We start from the raw sequence: 21,303 nt of genomic DNA on the forward strand, positions 1-21,303 counted from the left end.
GAGGCCGCCTGGAGTGGTGAGCAAGAGTAGAGCAGGACGAGGCCACCTGGAGCGGTGAGCAAGAGTAGAGCAGGACGAGGTCGCCTGGAGCGGTGAGCAAGAGTAGAGCAGGACGAGGCCGCCTGGAGCGGTGAGCAAGAGTAGAGCGGGACGAGGCCGCCTGGAGCGGTGAGCAAGAGTAGAGCGGGACGAGGCCGCCTGGAGCGGTGAGCAAGAGTAGAGCGGGACGAGGCCGCCTGGAGCGGTGAGCAGGATTAGAGCAGGACAAGGCCGCCGGAGCAGCGAGCAAAGGGTCAGAGCAGAGCGAGACTGCCGGAGCAGCGAGCAAAGGGTCAGAGCAGAGCGAGACTTCCGGAGCAGCGAGCAAAGGGTCAGAGCAGAGCGAGACTGCCGGAGCAGCGAGCAAAGGGTCAGAGCAGAGCGAGACTGCCGGAGCAGCGAGCAAAGGGCCAGAGCAGAGGGAGACTGCCGGAGCAGCGAGCAAAGGGTCAGAGCAGAGCGAGACTGCCGGAGCAACGAGCAAAGGGTCAGAGCAGAGCGAGACTGCCGGAGCAGCGAGCAAAGGGTCAGAGCAGAGCGAGACTACCGGAGCAGCGAGCAAAGGGTCAGAGCAGAGCGAGACTGCCGGAGCAGCGAGCAAAGGGTCAGAGCAGAGCGAGAACCGCAGGAGCGGAGAGCGAGGCAGGGCAGAGGGGACAGGGCTCTGTTCACATGGAACAGACAGGAAGGGAAAGGCAGAACCAGACACCCACAGGGTACTAGCAGTGAAGTAGCGAGTGGACCACAAACTCACAAACGGGAGTACAGTGACAATGAACAGGAGTTAGGTACGAGTTCGGACTCTGCAGAAAAAGGAAAGGTGCGGACATAGAGAAAAACAGGAAACAGGCTAGAAGAGTATTCAGACAAGAGCAGACACAGTAGCAAGATACAGGAGCGGGTCTAGGTATGCAGCCCCTAGAAGGCAGAAGGAACAGGCTAGGAGCGTGTTCAGACAGGACAGATGAGATACAGGAGCGGGTCTAGGTATGCAGCCCCTAGAAGGCGGAAGGAACAGGCTAGGAGCGTGTTCAGACAGGCCTGGAAATACAGCCTCCAGGAAAGGCAGGCAAGCAAGCAAACACAGAAAGGGACCTGGCACATTCAGAGTGCAAGAGCACACTGAATGAAACACAATGCTCAGGCAGGGTTTCTTGGGAGGAGCTGGGTTAAATACCAGGTGACAGACAGCAATAGGCTGAGGACGCATCAGGGGTGTGTCTGCAGCAGGTACAAGAAGCAGGAAGTGATCGGGCGCCGCCCTTAAGCAGCAGAAACAGAGGCAAGCAGACAGCATGGAGGGAAGCCAGGCTAGCAGACTGGACTGGAGATCAAGTGCGCGCTCTTGCACAGTGGGAGATGGACCACTATGCAAGGACGCCACCAGGTATGTTACAAAGCAATGTATTTTTTGAGAAGTGATCGGTGAAACACATGAATTTTAAAAGTCGGAGGCAAAATAAGGTGAAGCACTACTGGATTGATGATGGCCATAATCTTATAGGGATCATTGAACCTGGGTATCAATTTGGGTGAAAAGCGGATCCCCAAGCGAGCACAAAATGCTTTCCAAAATTTGGAAATAAATTGCACCCCTCGGTCGGAAACAATATTAGATGGAATCCCATGTAATTTTACGATTTCTTTAATAAAAATTTGTTCCAAAGTCTTGGCATTAAGTAATACAGGTAGTGCAATGAAATGAGTCATCTTACTGAATATGCAGATATGGGTAGATCAATGATGAAAACTACCGACAAATGAGTCCAATGTATACAGGGAATCGCCAAAGGTTGAAGAGCCCCAGACGGACGAGTATGTGGGGTCTTAGAACACGCACAAGTACTGCAGGCAGCTACACACTCCCGAACATCCTGATGTACCGCACACCACCAAAAAGGACGAATAAGAAGATCTGTGGTGGCTTTACTACCGGGATGTCCGGCTAAGACTGAATCATGATGTTCACTTTAAATTTTAATATGGAGTTTCAAAGGAACAAACAGTTTACCTGAAGGACAGACAGCAGGTGCATCCCGCTGAGCCTCTACGACCTCCCTCTCCAGATCAGAACATATAGTAGCAATACCCCTTTCTGTAATATAGGAACCGGGTCGCAATTAAGTCCTCCCCCAGAAAAACTATGAGATAAGGCATCCACCTTAATGTTTGATGACCCTAATCATAGCGCAACAGCTTCAGCTACACTGATGGCGCTACGTCAGGGTAAGTGCTCTATTGCAGAGCATGCCACAGAATTCAGACGGTGGGTGATTGATACCAAATGGAATAATGCTGCAAAATTATCTTTTTTTAAACAAAGGACTCTCCAGCGCACACAAAGATGAACTAGCCCGGGCCGATGCTCCCACAAATTTTGATTACTTCATTCACCATTGCATTAGTTTAGACAACCGATTATCAGAGAGAAGATTGGAAAATTGGAATTCAAACTGGTCCCGCAACAGTAATCGTTATCCACTTGCTTCAACCAGCAATTCCAGAGACTTTGAGTTAAAGAGTCCTCACTATTGATGAGCAAGCACTAAAATGCTTGTGTACTCGTTGTTCGAGTCAAGCAAATTGGAATGCTCGAGTGCTCGGTCCGAGTAACGAGCCCAATGTGAGTCTATGGGAAACTCTAACATTTTTCCGGCGGCTCCCCCCGGCGGTCTGCAAAAGGCCTAAAAAATGCCCAAATCGATGGGAACAGTGCACAAATGACATGAGAACAGCAAGGGGAAGACTCCTGGAAGCATTTCTGACTCCCAGGTCAATGCTGTCAACAATGTTGTCAGAGGTATTACGCCACTTTTACGGACTCACAATAAAACATAAAAAAACGAAACCAAAATGGATTTTCCTGGGAAATATGTTAAGGAACATCCTTTCCAGGGTAATGACTTGTATATAAGGCAAAATAAATATATAAAAACAAAAATGTTCCTCCACACCTTGGACTATGTTCACACGTAGCGTTTTTGATACGTTTTTTGCACTTTTGCATTGCTTTCAACCAAGACAAATGCATTCACCAAGAAATGTAATTTTAACATTTTACAACCTTATCTGGCCATGTGGTGTGTGACACATCATCAGACACATCCTATTTCATTTATAATGTAGGGACTCTGAAAGTCACAAAGCCTATTTTTATAGGGCCATCAGGCGGCCCTTACTATTCTTAAAAGGCCAGCAGTCGGCCCTCTCTATTGTAAGAAAGCCATCAGCCGGCTATGCTTTGTTGTTCCCATTATTAACGAGTGGGTCTCCTATACTGTTATTGCGTATGCAGTGACTACAAGGGCTGCCAAAAATTTGGAACCAACCCAATACTCCTTTGAAGAGACATAGAGAAGAATCTCACAAAAAAAATGTTCCCATTATAAAGGAGGGGGTCTCCTATAGTGGTAATGCCCATGCTGTGACTGTGACGTGCCCCCTGGGCCACGTGTGTGTGGGGATACCCGGAACTGGACCCGTTGCGGATGCAGGGGGTTGTAGTCCTCGTGTGGCGGGGACCCGGTCCCGTGGCTCAGGGTGGTCAACCCAAATGGCAGTCTATTTATGTGGTCTTTATGATTAAATGTCCGACTACGCCACCCGAGGCTTACGGTCAGAGTGAACCGCCACTGCAGAGCAGACCGCTGAGGCTGGTGTTCTGAGTGCAGCAGGAAATAGTATAACTCCCCACGGGAGGAGTATAGCCTCAGGGCAGCAAGTGGAGATGTTGAGGGTGATGGTGCGCGGGAGCAGCAGTAACGACACAGAGTCCTGTAATGCAGTCCAGGGTATTTACTCACAGTTCTTTATCCACGTTACTACAGCTGGTCATAACGTCCCTCGTCGCACTGTGTTCACCAGGTGAGGGGCTCGGCCTACTCCCAGATAACTTTGGAGTGTTTCACAGGACCCCTGTTATGTGTCCTTTCTCTGGCCTGTCATACCCCGCCAGTGACCTCGCTTCTCTCCGGCTGCCTCGGGCCTTCTCTGGTAAACTTTGGCGCCAGTTTCCCTGACCCTATATGGTGCCTTCCTAGCGGGTGTAGCGAGGGGTTGCGCCACATGAAATGTCACAGCCTCCGGTTTCTAGCTGAGGGTAGTTCCCCACCTCCACTAGTTTCGGGGACCGGTCTCCCCCTTTGGCCTGACCCTTCTACACAGGTAGATTCGGGCGTGCGGTGGCGACTCGCCGGTCCACACCCCTGGGGTCCCTTCGTTCCTTGTTCCTGGAGCCTCCTCCGCTCCTCTTTCTTCCTTCTTCCTCCTCCAGGCCCCGGCCTCCCTCTCAGGCCTGCCTGCGGAGCAGAGCCCATGCAGAGCCTCCGCTCCCAACTACTGAACTGAACTGACTGAACCCTGATCTAAGATGGTGTCCATCTTTTATACCTCCCTCTAGGTGCAGCCAGGAACTGCCCTCTCCCTCCTATGCACTACAGAGTTCCCCCTTCCTCGGTGTTCCCTCCCCCCACTCCAGCCAGGGACAGGGACTGTCGTGCTCTACTTTGAGCATATCGGTCGCCTTGCCCCCCGGAAATGTGGTGTAATGCATGCAGGTGTCGGGGTCCTGATCCACACTCCATCCTTACCTGAGAGTGAGATATCACACCTCTGGGTGCGGTGCAATACCTCTGTAGCAACCGAGCCCTCGGGGTGCTACAACTGCAAGGGGTGCCAAAATTTGGGAAGAACCCCACTAACAATTTAAAGACACATAGAGCTGGGCCACAGTAATGACATGTTCCCATTAGAGAGGAGAGGGTCTGCTATACAGTTATAGGATATGCAGTGAGTGCAATGGCTGCCAAAATTTAGGAAAAACTCCACTAACAATTTAAAGACACATAGAGCTGAGCCATAGTAACGACATATTCTCATTAGAAAGGAGAGGTACTGCTATTCAGTTATAGGGTATGCAGTGAGTGCAACGGCTGCCAAATTTTGGGAAAAACCCCACTAAAATTTAATGACACATAGAGCTGGGCCACAGTAGCAACATGTTTCCATTAGAAAGGAGAAGGTCTGCTATTCAGTTATATAGTATGCAGCGAGTGCAACGGCTGTCAAAATTTAGGAAAAAACTTACTAACAATTTAAAGACACATAGAGCTGGGCCACAGTAACGATGTGTTCCCATTAGAAAAGAGAAGATCTGCTATACAGTTATAGGGTTATACAGTGAGTCCAATGGCTGCCAAAATTTAGGAAAAACCCCACTAACAATTTAAAGACACATAGAGGTGGGCCTCAGCAATGACATATTCCCATTAGTAGGGAGAGGGTCTCCCATACTGTTTGCCTATGCAGTGACTGCAATGGCTGTATTAAAAATTTGGAGGCACTCCAATGCCCTTTGCAAGAGACGCAGAGGTCAGAGGGCTTCCTGAAAAAAATGTTCCCATTATTAGAAAGTGGGTCTCCCATACTGTTTGCCTATGCAGTGAAGCAACGGCTTCCAAAAATTTGGAGGAACTCCAGTGCCCATTGCAGGAGACATAGAGGTCGGAGGGCCTCCTGAAAACAATGTTTTCATTTTTAGGAAGTGTGTCTCCCATACTGTTTGCCTATGCAGTGAAGCAACGGCTGCCAAAATTTGGAGGAACTCCAATGCCTCTTGCATGAGATGTAGAGGTCAGAGGGCCTTCTGAAAACAATGTTCCCATTATTAAGAAGTGGGTCTCCCATACTGTTTGCCTATGCAGTGAAGCAACGGCTGCCAAAAATTTGGAGGAACTCCAGTGCCCATTGCAGGAGACATAGAGGTCGGAGGGCCTCCTGAAAACAATGTTTTCATTTTTAGGAAGTGTGTCTCCCATACTGTTTGCCTATGCAGTGAAGCAACGGCTGCCAAAATTTGGAGGAACTCCAATGCCTCTTGCATGAGATGTAGAGGTCAGAGGGCCTTCTGAAAACAATGTTCCCATTATTAAGAAGTGGGTCTCCCATACTGTTTGCCTATGCAGTGAAGCAACGGCTGCCAAAAATTTGGGGGAACTCCAATGTCCCTTGCAAGAGACGTAGATATGTTGATAAGGTACATCTGTTGGTGATATTGTGGTGGATGAAGAGGATGCGGAGAAGGAGGAGGACAAGAGCAAATAGACAAAATCAGGAAGCATACACCCATGTCTGGGTGTGAAGAAAGAGGTGCATGGGAATAGAGTTAGACCTTCCATAAAATAGACAATGTATTTGAGTTTGTTATGCTGCTCTCATTTGGTGGTGTTGAGAAGTCTGGCCCAATCCAGCCCTTGTTCATTTTTATAAGAGTCAGCCCGTCAGCATTTTCAGTTGACAGGCGGATGCGCTTATCAGTTATAATTCCACCAGCGGCACTAAAAACCTGCTCTGATAAAACGCTAACCACATTGGATACCCAATAATTATAAGGCACAGAGGAATCACGGAGGACATTGGTACGGTCGGCAAGGTACTCCCTCACCATCTTCCGAAACTTTTCTCTCCTTGGGAGAGTAACCCATACCTCAGGGCCTGTGCGATGGGAGTGTCTGATAAACTGTTTTATAACTTTGACAGTGTTCCCCTGCCTCTGCTGAATTGCATTTGTGTCTCTCTCGCCTGTACTCCTTGGTTGTCCAATGAACTGTGACCTCTGCCACCAGCATTTTCAGATGGGAATTTTTATTAATAATTCCGCAACAAGGGCAATCTGGTACTGCCCCATTTTATTAGGCCTGTCCAGCCTGGAAATACGAAACAGAAAGTTTTCCTTGTAGCTTGGGTCTAGAAGTGTCACCAACCAGTAATGACTGTCACCCAAAATTTAGACAACGCTAGGGTCATGGGAAAGGCAGTGTAACATAAACTTAGCCATGTGTGCCAGACTGCAAAGAGGCAAGACTTCCGTGTCCTCACCAAGGGGATGACTGACCATGCTCTCCTCCTCATCCTCCTATTCTTACTCCTCCTCCCTGTCCTTAGGCCAACCACGCTGAACAGACGGTATGACAGTTGTGCAGGTAGTACCATCTATAGAACAGGAAACTAGCTCCTGTTCTTCCTCCTCCTCCTCCTCTTCCTCATTGTCACCCAATCCACTTTGGGATGAGATGAGGCTGGGCTGTATGGAATCACCCTGTATGGTTCCTTGCTCCATCTCCTCGTGCTCTGCCTGCAATGCATTCTCTTTAATTGTGAGCAGAGAGCATTTCAGAAGCGGGATGGTGACACTAATTATGGCGCTCTCACCATCTTGGTGGAGTCCTCAAAGTTTTGGAGGATGGTACATATGTCTAACATCCATGTACACTCCTTAGGTCTTATGTGTGGAGTCTGAACTGAATACCGACGGCCTTGTTAATGCTGGTAGTCAACAACTGCCCTCTTATGTTCACAAATCCTGCAATGTAGAGTTCCAACATGTGGCGACATCGAAGATCAGTCGGTGAGCTGGAAGCTGCAAACGCTGTTGAAGCAAGGCAAAGGCTTTTTAAAATGGGCACACAGGTGGCGTACTTTGACAAGCAGATCTGGCAGATCCGAGTCGGTTTTTTAGAAACCACTGAACCTCAAGCTTAAGCACATGGACCAGGCATGGTAAGTGTGTGAGCTCGCCTCAACTCAGAGCCGCCACCATGTTCTGGCCATTGTCACACATGACCATGCCTGGCTGTAGGGTCAGCGGTGTCAGCCACAGATCTGCCTGCTCTTTCAGAGCTGTCCACAACTCTTCAGCACAGCCTGTTGCCGCTTGGCCGAGGCAGTGCTCCAGTGCTTCCAGCTTGCGACTGATGTGGTCATTTCGGAGGTGGAGGCTGAAGAGGAGGAGGTGCATGAGCTGTAGAATGTGGGGGCAACCCTGATTGGCCCAGGGCCCGCAATCCTTGGCGCTGGGAGGACGTGTTCCGTCCCAAGGTCCGACTGGGTACCGGCTTCCACTATATTAACCCAGTGTGCCGTCAGCGAGATGTACCATTCCTGCTCACAAACACTTGTCCACGTGTCCATGGTTAGGTGGACTTTCCCAGTAACTGCGTTGTTGAGGGCATGTCTAGTATTATGGGACACATGCTCGTGTAATGCAGGGACGGCACACCAGGAGAAATAGTGGCGGCTGGGGACCAAGTACCGAGGGACGGCCTCCGCCATCAGGTTGCGGAAAGATTCTGTCTCCACGAGCCTAAAAGGCAATCTTCCAAACTACCATCTATATATAGAGAATTTGATGATGTATATGACAAGAAATATGAAGACAAACTCTCTCCTCATAGGCCGTATGATTGTCCAGATCTATTGCCTGGAGCAGCAATACCGTTTGGAAGCATTTACCCACTAGCAGAGCAGGAATTAAAAACACTCAAGGAATACATCGATGAAAATTTAGCTAAAGAGTTTATTCTTTATCACCAGCAGGTGCACCTATATTTTTTATTAAAAAGAAAGATGGCTCCTTGAAACCCTGCATTGATTACTGAGAATTGAATAAAGTTACTGTAAAGAAACATTACCCTGTACCTTTGATCCCTGAATTGCTGGACAGAGTTCATCATGCAAAGTTGTTCACAAAACTAGATCTTCGAGGGGCATATAACTCGGTTCATATTAGACCAGGTGATCAATGGAAAATGGCATTCAGATCACGTTATGGACACTATGAGTACTTAGTTAAGTTGTTTGGACTGTGCAATGCTCATACAACATTTCAGTATTTCGTTAATGATCAATGCTTGATCAATTTGTAGTCATTTATCTGGATGATATACTAATCTAAGAACCCATAATCTTTATATTAAGCAGGAAAAATGTGAGTTCCATCAAACAAAGATCCAGTTCTTGGGCTATATAATCTCTACTCAAGGATTGCAAATGGACTCTAGCAAGATTCAAGCTATCACTGAGTGGCCAATGCCAAAAAACATGAAAGAAGTCCAACAATTTGTGATCTTTGCCAATTGGCGCATTCTAATGTGCGGATGGTACCCGGGTGTGGAGGACAGGAGACTCTCCTCCGGACTCAGGTACCATTAAAAGCTGTAAAAAAAAGAATAAAATAAAAAATAAAGATTATATTCACCTTCCGACGGCCCCCGGACTCCTTCCCTGCGCTTGCCTGCAGATCGCGCAGGACTGAAGGACCTGCGGTGACATCACAGTCATGTGACGGCAGGTCCTTCAGTACAGCATACTGCGATCTGCCAGCAGCCAGCACTGGAGCGCAGCAAGACTGCAAGGGCCATCGGAAGATAAGTATAGGTTTATTTTTTTATTTTTTGACATTCTCTCGGGTCACACTATATAAATCCATGCCGTTTGCATGGATTTATATAGTGTGACCGAGTTGTCAAGCACTTTCCAAGTGATGCTAAAATACAGTGGTGGCCAAAAGTATTGGCACCCCTGCAATTCTGTCAGATAATACTCAGTTTCTTCCTGAAAATGATTGCAATCACAAATTCTTTGGTATTATTATCTTCATTTAATTTGCTTGCAAGGAAAAAACACAAAAGAGAATGAAGCAAAAATCAAATCATTGATCATTTCACACAAAACTCCAAAAATGGGCCAGACAAAAGTATTGGCATCCTCAGCCTAATACTTGGTTGCACAACCTTTAGCCAAAATAACTGCGAACAACCGCTTCCGGTAACCATCAATGAGTTTCTTACAATGCTCTGCTGGAATTGTAGACCATTCTTTTTTTGGCAAACTGCTCCAGGTCCCTGATATTTGAAGGGTGCCTTCTCCAAACTGCCATTTTGAGATCTCTCCACAGGTGTTCTATGGGATTCAGGTCTGGACTCATTGCTGGCCACCTTAGAAGTCTCCAGTGCTTTCTCTCAAACCATTTTATAGTGCTTTTGGAAGTGTGTTTTGGGTCATTGTCCTGCTGGAAGACCCATGACCTCTGAGGGAGACCCAGCTCACACTGGGCCCTACATTATGCTGCAAAATTTGTTGGTAGTCTTCAGACTTCATAATGCCATGCACACGGTCAAGCAGTCCAGTGCCAGAGGCAGCAAAGCAACCCCAAAACATCAGGGAACCTCCGCCATGTTTGACTGTAGGGACCGTGTTCTTTTCTTTGAATGCCTCTTTTTTTTCCTGTACACTCTATGTTGATGCTTTTTCCCAAAAAGCTCTACTTTTGTCTCATCTGACCAGAGAACATTCCTCCAAAACGTTTAAGGTTTTCTCAGGTAAGTTTTGGCAAACTCCAGCCTGGCTTTTTTATGTCTCGGGGTAAGAAGTGGGGTCTTCCTGGGTATCCTACCTTACAGTCCCTTTTTATTCAGACGCCGACGGATAGTACGGGTTGACACTGTTGTACCCTCGGACTGCAGGGCAGCTTGAACTTGTTTGGATGTTAGTCGAGGTTCTTTATCCACCATCCACACAATCTTGCGTTGAAATCTCTCGTCAATTTTTCTTTTCCGTCCACATCTAGGGAGGTTAGCCACAGCGCCATGGGCTTTAAACTTCTTGATGACACTGCGCACGGAAGACACAGGAACATTCAGGTCTTTGGAGATGGACTTGTAGCCTTGAGATTGCTCTTGCTTCCTCACAATTTGGTTTCTCAAGTCCTCAGACAGTTCTTTGGTCTTCTTTCTTTTCTCCATGCTCAATGTGGTACACACAAAGACACAGGACAGAGGTTGAGTCAACTTTAATCCATGTTAACTGGCTGCAAGTGTGATTTAGTTATTGCCAACACCTGTTAGGTGCCACAGGTAAGTTACAGGTGCTGTTAATTAAACGAATTAGAGAAGCATCACATGATTTTTCAAACAGTGCCAATACATTTGTCCACCTCCTTTTTTAGGTTTGGTGTGGAATTATATCCAATTTGGCTTTAGGACAATTCTTTTTGTGTTATTTCATTGAAGACAAATTAAATGAAGATAATAATACCAAAGAATTTGTGATTGCAATCATTTTCAAGAAGAAACTGAGTATTATCTGACAGAATTGCATGGGTGCCAATACTTTTGGCCACCACTATAGCTTGGAAAAGCGTTGTCAACCCGCATGCGGAAATGCAAATGAAGAACACTTCATTTCCGCATGTCCCTGGCAGGAAAACGCATGTATAATCTGCATGCGTTTTTTTCTACCAGGGAGATGCAGAAACGCTCAGGAAAAATTCCTGAGCATTTCTGCATCATGGGCACATAGCCTAAGTCCAACTTCCTGGGGGTGATCCATAACAAAGACTTTCTGAAAGATATGCAGAAATCATACGAGACAGACCCAATTCTTCTGCATCCACCATAAAATATATCTCTTACCTTTTAAAATAAAGTATAGACTCAATCATTGCATCTATGTTCCAGAAACTGTGAGACTTAAAGTATTAAAACTAATCCATGACTCCAAGTTAGCAAGACACAAAGGAATTCAAAAAACACAAGAATTTCCGTCTCATTTCTTTTGGTGGCCCAATTGCCAAAAAGATGTTAAACAATATGTATCTTCCTGTAGCACCTGTGCCATGTATAAAACTCCCCACACATCACCAAGGGGATCATTGTGATGCGCCCACAGGGCAATGGGGTGCTCGGCATCCGGGCCTATGGATGCTGGGGGGATATGTCACAGTGGCTGGCCCAGGGCGGTCAACCAAAAAGGGGATTGTAACTTGGATAGAAAAATAGAAATAAAGTAAATAGTTTGTGATGCCACCTGTGGTACCTGGTAAGGATTACCAGCGCTGCAGCAGACCTCCGGGGGGTGATGGTATGGCAGCTGAGGTGTTTCTGCTCCCCACAGGTGGAGCGGGCCCCTGGGGCAGTGTGGAGTTTGGTGGTGGTGATGCTGGGGCTTGTAGTGCAGGTGGTAGTGATGGCGCAGCTGAAATAATGGACGGAGGCAGTGCGGTGCAGTCATCCGAGTCTTTACTCATAGTTCTCATTTAAGTTCCACTGATACACTGCTCGGGTGCCGTCCTGCAGTCGCCGTACCCCCTGGGATCCCTTCAATAGAATGGAGCCTTCCTCCTCTGCTCCCCTCCTGGCCTCTAGCACTAGGCCCCACTTGTGGGGCAGAGCTCCTAAGGAGACTTCACTGACTGACCTACTGAACTGTTCTGCTACCCTAAGATGGCCTCCCTTTAAATACCTCCTACTATGGTGCTCCCCTACTATACTTCCTCCACCCACACCCACTACTGGTTCCCCCTACGTTTGGGTTCCCCCCACTCCAGCCAGGGACAGGGCTCAGCAGGAAAACACATTGCATCTTGCCCTTCCTGCCGGCCTGGAGCAGTGTAGTGTTGAATGTGAGTGTTGGGGTTCCGGGCAGCACTCCCTCCTTACCTGAGAGAAGAAGATACCACACCTCTGGGTGAGGTGCAATACCTCTGTGGCGACTGAACCTTCAGGGGCGCCTCACTTGCAGCCTCTGAAAATTCCAGCTCATCTTTGGGGCTCTATATCTATGGATTTTATTGTGGAACTACCAGTTTCAAAGGGAAAGAGTTCAATCCTAGTAGTGGTGGACCGACTCACCAAAGCAGTACATTTTGTCCCCTGCACTGGTTTACCTTCTGCTAAAGAGACTGGTGATCTTGTAATTCAAAATGTGTTTCGTCTTCACGGGGTTCCAGACTAAGTCGTCTCTGATCGTGGAACACAATTTACATCGACATTCTGGAAGAATTTTTGTGCAGCATTGGACATAGATGTCAGTTTATATTCTGCATTCCATCCCCAATCTAATGATCAGACTGAACACACAAACCAAACCTTAGAGCAATATCTCAGATGCTACATTTGTCATCTCCAGGATGACTGGGTTGATTTGCTTCCTATGGCAGAATTTTCATACAACAATTCTCAAAATGCTTCGACCAAACAAACACCATTCTTCGCAAATTCTGGGTACCATCCAAGTATCCTTCCTAATTTTCCAAAAGAAACGCCTATCCCTGCTGTGACCGACAGAATAAAGTCCCTGCAACAGAATCTGGGAATACTAAAAGACACTTTAAGAATTGCCCAGGAGAAACATAAGGAAGCAGCAGATAAATCTTGCAGACCTTCTCCAAGCTTCCAAGTGGGTGATGAAGTATGGCTTTCCACCAAGAATTTGAAACTCCATATACCCACACCAAAACTGGGTCAAAAATGTATTGATCCTTTTAAAATAATTGGACAAGTTAGTTCAGTACCTTTCCGCCTTCAACTTTCCAAAACAATGAAGTTACATCTAGTGTTCCATGTCTCCTTACTAAAGCCATTTATTCCAAATCCTTTTCCAGGGCGTCGTCTACCTCCTCCTGATCCTGTTGAAGTGGATGGGCAAGAACATTACACAGTTGAAAAGATCCTGGATTCCAAAATATTCAGAAACAAGTTGCAGTACTTGGCAAGGGTATGGCTCTAAAGATAACTCCTGGGAACCTGTAGAAAATATCAATGCTCCTCGACTGCTTAAAGTGTTTCACCAAAAATACCCGCATAAACCAAGCCAAGCATCATCTGGAGGCTGCTGTTGAAGTGGGGGAATAATGTCAGAATTCCTGTGGTCTTTCTCCAGTTTGACCACTAGTGGCTGCTAATGTTCACCTTAATAATTGTGCTGCAATCCCACTCCTTACCACTTGAGGCTGCTGTTGTGTTCTGCAATTGCCCTTTACGAAGATGGCAGATTCTAAACCTTGGAATCCATCTTGTTTCCTGTTCGGGCCTATTTAAAGCCACATGGATCTCTCACTCATTGCTTGAGTAATGTGTCTAGCTGTTAGCTTAGTTCCAGTCTCAGCTCCTGAACATTCTTTCCCAGACTGTTCTCATTCATCTAGGGGTTGTTCCCTACAACTCCTTTGTTTTATCCAAGTACATCTATAACTGCTTGTTGTTCCTGCTCGTGCTTCTTCGGCCACTGGTTTCCAGCAGTACTACTCCAGTATCGTAACACATAGTTTTTCTCGGCGGACGACAGTTTCTTTGAAAAGTATGCACATGGACCCCATTTACTTGGAGATGAACCCTGCGACAATACAACCCCAACTCCCACTTCTGACACATCAACCTCTACAATGAATGCCTGAGTGACATCAGGCTGTATAAGAATCGTTGCAGAAGCAAAACATTTCTTTAAAGTAGCATATGCCTCACTGGACCATTTTGAAAAGTCCATCCCTTTCCTGGTCATATCTATCAGAGGTTTGGCGAACCCTAAAAACCTTTGTAAAGCTGATGTGAGTATAAACTGTACTTTTTTTATAAGGGGGAATATATCAATTGAGATGGGATTGTCTGAGTAGTGGATAACCCCTTTAACGCCTCAGCCTGGAATGTAGCTATTGCACATACCTGTGCAGGCTCTGGTGGTTGCTCTCCTTATCAATGAGCTGTAAACTATGTAAGACAAAAGTTCTCATAGCAGGAAAATGACAGCAGATAGAAAAAGCAAGTCAATTGCAAACTATGTATGTGATTCGTCCAAAATCAAGGAGAATGAAGTGGTGAATGAAGGTATTGAGAATGGGTTGTCCCCTTTAATGTGCCCTGCAGCAAGAAGCATCACATAGCTACAGGCCACAAGTGGAAAGTGTGCTGCAATTGAGAATCGAGGGGTGAAAGTGCAGAACCGTGATACAGAAGCCAGTTACAGTCCAATGGCTGGAGTGCAGACGTAGAAAGGAAATCACAGTGACACACATTGACCCATGTGTTTAAACAAGGAAGATTCTTCACTTTCAGTGATCACCTGCTGACGCGCCCCTGGGCCTGTGTCGCGCTGCGTTGCGCATGCGGGAGCCTACCCGGAGCCGGATCAGTGGAGGGTTGTAGTCTCGTGGCGGTGACCCGGTCCGTGCCCAGGGAGTCAAACTAGACGGCAGTCTATTAGTAGTAAATAGTTGATGACTACGCCACCCGTTGAGTGCAGCCAGGGAGCTGCTGCTGCAGGGCAGACCGCTGAGGCCGGTGGTAGGATTGTGCAGCGTGATAGTATAACCCCCAACGGGAGGGGTATGGCCTCAGGGCAGCCGACGTGGATGATGGGGGTAGCAGGAACCACTCAGAGACGGTACGGTGTAGTTCAGGGTCTTTACTGGTAACAACGATAGACCCTCCCGGAGTACTTGCTAGCAAACGGGGCCTGGTCAGTCTTTGAGCAGATGGGATCTCCCCTGGCCAGGCGTAGTTGTAGGCCTCACAAACTGACTGTACTCTTCTGGCTACCTTGCTAGAAGCTGATGTAAGTAGCCCACGTCCCTGAGTGTACCGTGTGGTGCTCACCCGTATGGCCGGTGACTCGGGGCCTTCTAATGGCTTCCGCTCCACGATGGCGGTGCTGGTCCCACGCGTGTGACCGTGCCTTCGGGCTTCTGGGCCAGAGGACCTGAAATCCCCTGCCTGACGGATTCTGCTGCTGGGTAGAAGTTAGTCCCCACAGCCTCGGACTCCGGGTCCGGTAAAGAATCTTCTTAGTCAGGGCGAGCGCTGCAGCTGCCAGCCCCTGACTCCTTGGAACTCTCCTGTTTCCTATGCTGCTTCTTGTCTCCACTCTCCTTGTCTGACTCACCCTGCCTCAGCCCCGGGTTTATACAGGGGAAGTTCTTCCCCTCCCAAGACTGGGCAGGAGGTGTGGCATGCACAGGATCCCTGACCAAAGGACCTCCCACCTGCTCTCAGACATAACATTACATTACTGTGGAAAACCAGACCCCTGGGGTGCCACATTCCCCCATAGTGAAATTTAGTACTCCGGGACTAAACACATTTAGAAAAACATAACAAAGTATAACAATAACAACACAATAAGAAAAACACATAAGATGGTTGCGGCGTGTCCGCAACCGGGTGCAGTCTTTAAAGAAAAGCAAAGGTGTCCATTTCACCAACACAGGGAGACGTAACCAGGTAGGGGTCTGTCCTACCCCGAGTCCTTAACAGTCTCTAGTCCATCCTGGGTTACGCTCCAACTATATACAAGGATTCCCGGTAAATCCACCAAGGTTTCCTAAAAACAACTGGAAACACAAAATTATTCACAAGCAACAATACACAGAAAAACATAAATAAAACAATTTATACACTTTAAATTCTCCAGCGTGCGGGTAACTGGCCTCTAGTGGCCCGAGTGGACCTACGGAGCTGACTGTCTGGCCCTGAACTACAGGGTGTAGGAGCTGTCAAGGGTAAACTGGGCAGCTGTCTACCGGCTCTTTGTCTCACTAGGGGTACGGCAGGCTCACTATAAGCAGAGGGTTGATTCTCCTGTTCTGCTTGTGTGGAGTCTTCTGCCTCCTGGACCGGCTGTTCTTCCAGCTCTACCCGTTGCTCCGTAGGTTCTTGGGATGATGGTTGGAGGAAGGTGAGTACGGGTACCACAACTGCACCATTGACTTGAGTCCAAGACTGAGGGAAGTCCCCGAGCACGGTACTAACCATATCTTCCCTTTCTTCCACGGGTCGATGGTCTTCTTGTTCCTCTTCAGGGTTCCTCAGTTGTTCGGGACACTTCTTCAGGTGATCCCGGGATACAATGGCTGTGGTTTCCCCTCCGTCTTTACTGATGGTACAGACCTTCGGGTTCTCGTGGCTTGAGGGCAGTACGGTGTACGGGTCCTCCTCCCACTGGTCATCCAACTTGTGGAGCCGTCTTTTCCTCTTCAAGACCTGCTCTCCGGGTACCAGGGGAACAGCGGGAGCATACTGGTTGTAAGTCTTCTCTTGTCTTTCCCTAGCCTGACAGAGACTTCGCTCCACGCTCTCTTGTACTCTCCGGTACTGCTGCTGCCTCTCTGTGTCCCAGTCTGTTTCTGGTGAAGTGTCCTCAGGTGTCAGGACTCCCATTTCCAGGTCAACAGGTAACTTACCAGGTCTCGCCCTCATTAGGTAAGCCGGGGTACAGTTGGTGGAACCTACCGGGATGTGGTTGTATAGGTCCACCAGATCGGGCAACTTCTCAGGCCACAGACTGCGTTCTTCCAGGGGCAATGTTTTTAGCAGATCCATTACCACCTGGTTCATTTTTTCACAAAGTCCATTAGTTTGCGGATGGTAGGGTGTCGTCCTTATCTTCCGGCAGCCATACAGATTGCAGAATTCCTGGAAGACCTCCGCTTCAAAGGCAGGTCCCTGGTCCGTCAGCACTTGGTCCGGGTACCCGTGTGGACGGCAGAAGTGCTGCTGGAAGGCTCTAGCTGCTGTTTGAGCCGTTAAGTCCTTGACGGGGACGACAACCAAGAACCGGGAGTAATGATCCACGATGGTTAACGCGTAGACGTAGCCACTTCTGCTTGGGGTCAGTTTTACATGATCCAAGGCTACCAGTTCCAACGGTTGCCGGGTGACGATGGACTGCAGGGGAGTCTTCTGGCTGGCCCGGTCCTTCCTTCTCAGATTGCACGGGCCACAGTCTCTGCACCACTTCTCGATGGTTCCCCTCATGCCTACCCAGTGGAACCGCTCGCGCAGCAGGAACTCCAGCTTTTTCCACCCGAAGTGTCCAGCTCCGTCGTGGTATGCCTCCATCACCATGGCTGCGTCTCTTCGTGGCACCACTACTTGCCAGAGTAGTTCATGCGTCCGGGAGTTGACCATTCTGCGGCACAACTTCCCCTTGTAAAGGAATAGTCGACTCTTCTCCGCCCATAGTTGTTTGGCTTCCTCCGGAGCGTCTGGTTCAAGTCGAGCCTCCGGCCGAGTCAGCATCTCCTTCACCAGTCGGACGGCAGGGTCGCTGTCTTGCGTTTCCGCCCAGTTGTAGTGGGGTAAGGGGTTCAACGTAGCAGCCTGTTTACCCCTTACCCGGTGGGAATACTGGATAGTCCCATGACGGTGGAACGCAGGGAGTTCAACTTCTTCCAGTCCCTCCGGATCTTCTCCTTCGTCCGGCAGGTTGGGCATCCTGGACAGGGCATCCGCGTTAGTATTGGAGCGTCCTGCCCGGTATTTGATTGTGAACTCGTAGTTGGACAGACGGGCCATCCACCTCTGCTCCAGGGCACCGAGTCTTGCCGTGTCCAGGTGTATCAACGGGTTGTTATCCGTGTATACGGTGAACCGGGAAGAAGCGAGGTAATGCCTAAAGCGCTCGGTGACTGCCCATACCACGGCCAGGAACTCTAGCTTAAATGAGCTGTAATTCTCGGGGTTCCTTTCGGTGGGTCGCAGTTTTCGGCTGGCATAGGAGATCACTCGTTCTCTCCCCTGCTGAATCTGGGATAGTACGGCTCCTAGCCCGATGTTACTGGCGTCGGTGTAGAGGATGAAGGGCTGGCTATAGTCTGGGTACGCCAAGATTTCATCCCCCGTGAGGGCCATCTTCAGCTGGCGGAAGGACTCTTCTTCTAGCTCTTCCCATTTGAAGGGCGGCTTCTGGTTCTTGGCCTTCCGGGACTGGCCTATCAGGAGGTCCTGCATAGGCGCTGCCTTTTTGGTGAAACCGGGAATAAACCTTCGGTAGTAGCCTACCAACCCTAGGAACTGCCGCACTTCTTTTACGCTGGAGGGGCTTGGCCATCCCTTAATTGCGGTGATCTTATCGGGGTCGGGAGCCACTCCGTCAGCGCTCACCACGTGTCCCAGGTATTGCACCTTTGGTTTCAGGAGGTGACACTTGGAGGGTTTCACCTTTAGGCCGTAACTCGCCAGAGCTTCGAACACCTCCGCCAGGTGTTTCAGGTGGTCCTCATAAGTTTTGGAGTATACGATGACATCGTCCAGGTACAACAGGACCGTCTCGAAGTTTCTGTGGCCCAGACAGCACTCCATTAATCGTTGGAAGGTTCCTGGGGCGTTGCAGAGTCCGAACGGCATGCAGGTGAACTCACTAAGTCCCATCGGGGTGGTGAATGCGGTCTTCTCCCGGTCCGCCTCTGCTACAGGAACCTGCCAGTACCCGCTAGTGAGATCCAAGGTAGAGAAGAAGTTAGCAGATCTTAAAGCAGCCAATGACTCCTCTATCCTTGGTAAGGGGTACGCATCCTTGTGTGTGATACGGTTGATTTTCCGGTAATCTACACACATCCTCATGGTGTTGTCTTTCTTTTTGACTAAAACTAGTGGGGCTGCCCAGGGGCTACAGCTATCCCGGATTACCCCAGCCTCCTTCATGTCTCTAAGCATCCCCTTGGCGTGTTGGTAATGTGCAGGGGGTACGGGTCGATACCTCTCTTTTATGAGAGGATGATCTCCCGTGGGGATGCGGTGTTCTACCCCCTTGACTCGCCCGAAGTCTAACGGGTGTTTACTAAACACTCTCTCATACTCTTGAACCACCCGATAGACTCCTTGTTTCTGATGTGAGGGAGTGGAATCAGTACCCAAATGTAGTTGCTGACACCAGTCCTCCATGTCTTTCTTAGAGCCGTTACCTTCCTCCGGGTGAGATGGAGGCAAGGGTTCCACAGATTGTATAGAATTTTGATTAGTGGTATATAATTTGGCTAGCGTGGCATACCGGGGCAGGTACACTTCCCTCTCCCCGATATTTATTATGCGAATGGGCACCCTCCCATGGCGTACATTGACCACCCCCCGTGCTGTCAAAATGGTGGGCCTACTGTCTGAGTAAACTGGTTCTACCATTGCCTGGTAATCTCTTCCTCTCAGACCAATAGCTGCCCGGCACCAAATCATCATTTCACTTTTTGGGGGCATGGCAATAGGAAAAGGGTCACACATTCTTACGCTACCAATCTCACCGCCGGAGAGTTCCACTTGTTGCCGTTGCATCAGTGCCCGGATCTCTTTCTGGAGCACCCGCTGCTCGCCGGAGCTGGCGTTCTTGGCAACCTGCTGTAAAAGGAAAATCACCTCTGCAAGACAATTTTCAATTACGTTAGTTCCTAGAGTTATTTTTGGGTGACTCTCATGTTTATCAATATCTACAATGATCAGTCCCTGTGCGGCCAGTTCGACTCTACCGATTTTGAGGGCCACCTCCTTAAATCCGATCTGTGGCACGGGCTGGCCATTGCTGGCGATGATATTCAAGTCGTCGTCAGGGTAGTGGGTAATATCCGAGTCATTCCAGTACTGCTTGAAGAGCACGTACGGGATGGTGGTGACCTGTGACCCCGTATCCAGTAGGGCACTCATGGGAATGCCATCCAGTACCACAGGCAAGACTGGACGTCCTCCCACATATCTGTCGCGCCAGTTCGATGGGCCTGGTGATCTTTTTCCTGGGGGTTGGCCCTCTACCCCAGGTTGTGCCCGTTTAAAGAACAGTACCTTTCCATATGTCCGGGTTGATTGCAGCGGCGGCAGATGGGTCGTCCGTCCTCGCTGTATCGGTCACTGGGTCTTCCTCTGGCCGGTGGGGTCCTCCTTGGTCGACGCCACGGGATGTCCTCCGGTCCGGATGCCAGCTGGATCTTCCCTGGGGTGGAAACCTGTAAAGACTGCACAGTTCGGGTTAGCGCAGCAACGCTCTTAGCTAGCTCTTGGACCTGATGGTGTAGGTCTGGAGCCGGGTCATTGTCCAAAGCCTGCGCATCAGCTCCCACAGGCCCTGCTGACAAGGGCGCCGCCTCCTGGTAGTAAGTGGTAGTGGGGCGTCTGTGGGTCACAACGCCACCTGGTGCCGGTTCTCGGAGCACCCGGATGGCTCTGTCCTTGAACTGTGCAAAGTCCAGATGGGGATCCTGTAAGGCCATTGCCCGCAACTGGGTTCGGTGGGCATTGCAATATAAACCCTCTATAAATTGTTCAGTCAACAGCCTGTCCTCGTTTCCCACCCCATCAGGGTCGGTCTGCTTTATGGCCCTCAGGGCCTCTTGTAGGTTTAGTGCATAGTCCCTTATACTCTCATGCGCTCGCTGCTTGCACCCGTAGAATCTAAGCTTAATCTCGGCTGAGGTGCGGGTATCAAAGGTGTCCTTCAGCCGGGTTAGTATCCCTGCGACAGTCTTCCTCCCAGGTGGCCAGGATTTTACTTCCCTTTTGGCTGCCCCGGTTAGTTGGGCCACCAGGATGCTCACTTTTTGCTCTTCTGTGAGGGGGTACACCTGGAAGAGGCTATCCAGCTTTTCTCTAAAGTCATGCAGGGTATGTGACTCCCCTGAGTACTGGGGTAGCCAAGCTGCTCCCGGGATATATACCTGCAGCAGCGGTAGCGCTGGCGGGGGTTGGGGCAGTGAAGCTCTCCTCCGTATCCGACATCTTCCTCCCCCCTAGTGGACCGTGGCCTACCTTGCGATGATCCTCTTCCGTAGGCCGCGGCTCCGCAGTGGATCGTCAGGGTTGAGGACCTTCCGTCGCGCTCCTGTGACGTCGGCGTCTGCTGGGCTCCTTCCAGGACCTTACGCAACGTCCGGACGTGAGGCGGGGCTTCAGTTCTCGC

This window comes from Phyllobates terribilis, unplaced genomic scaffold (genome assembly GCF_046119375.1).
Source record: "Phyllobates terribilis strain yellow unplaced genomic scaffold, ASM4611937v1 Scaffold_3__8_contigs__length_932513732, whole genome shotgun sequence".
In the NCBI taxonomy this organism is placed as follows: Eukaryota; Metazoa; Chordata; class Amphibia; order Anura; family Dendrobatidae; genus Phyllobates; species Phyllobates terribilis.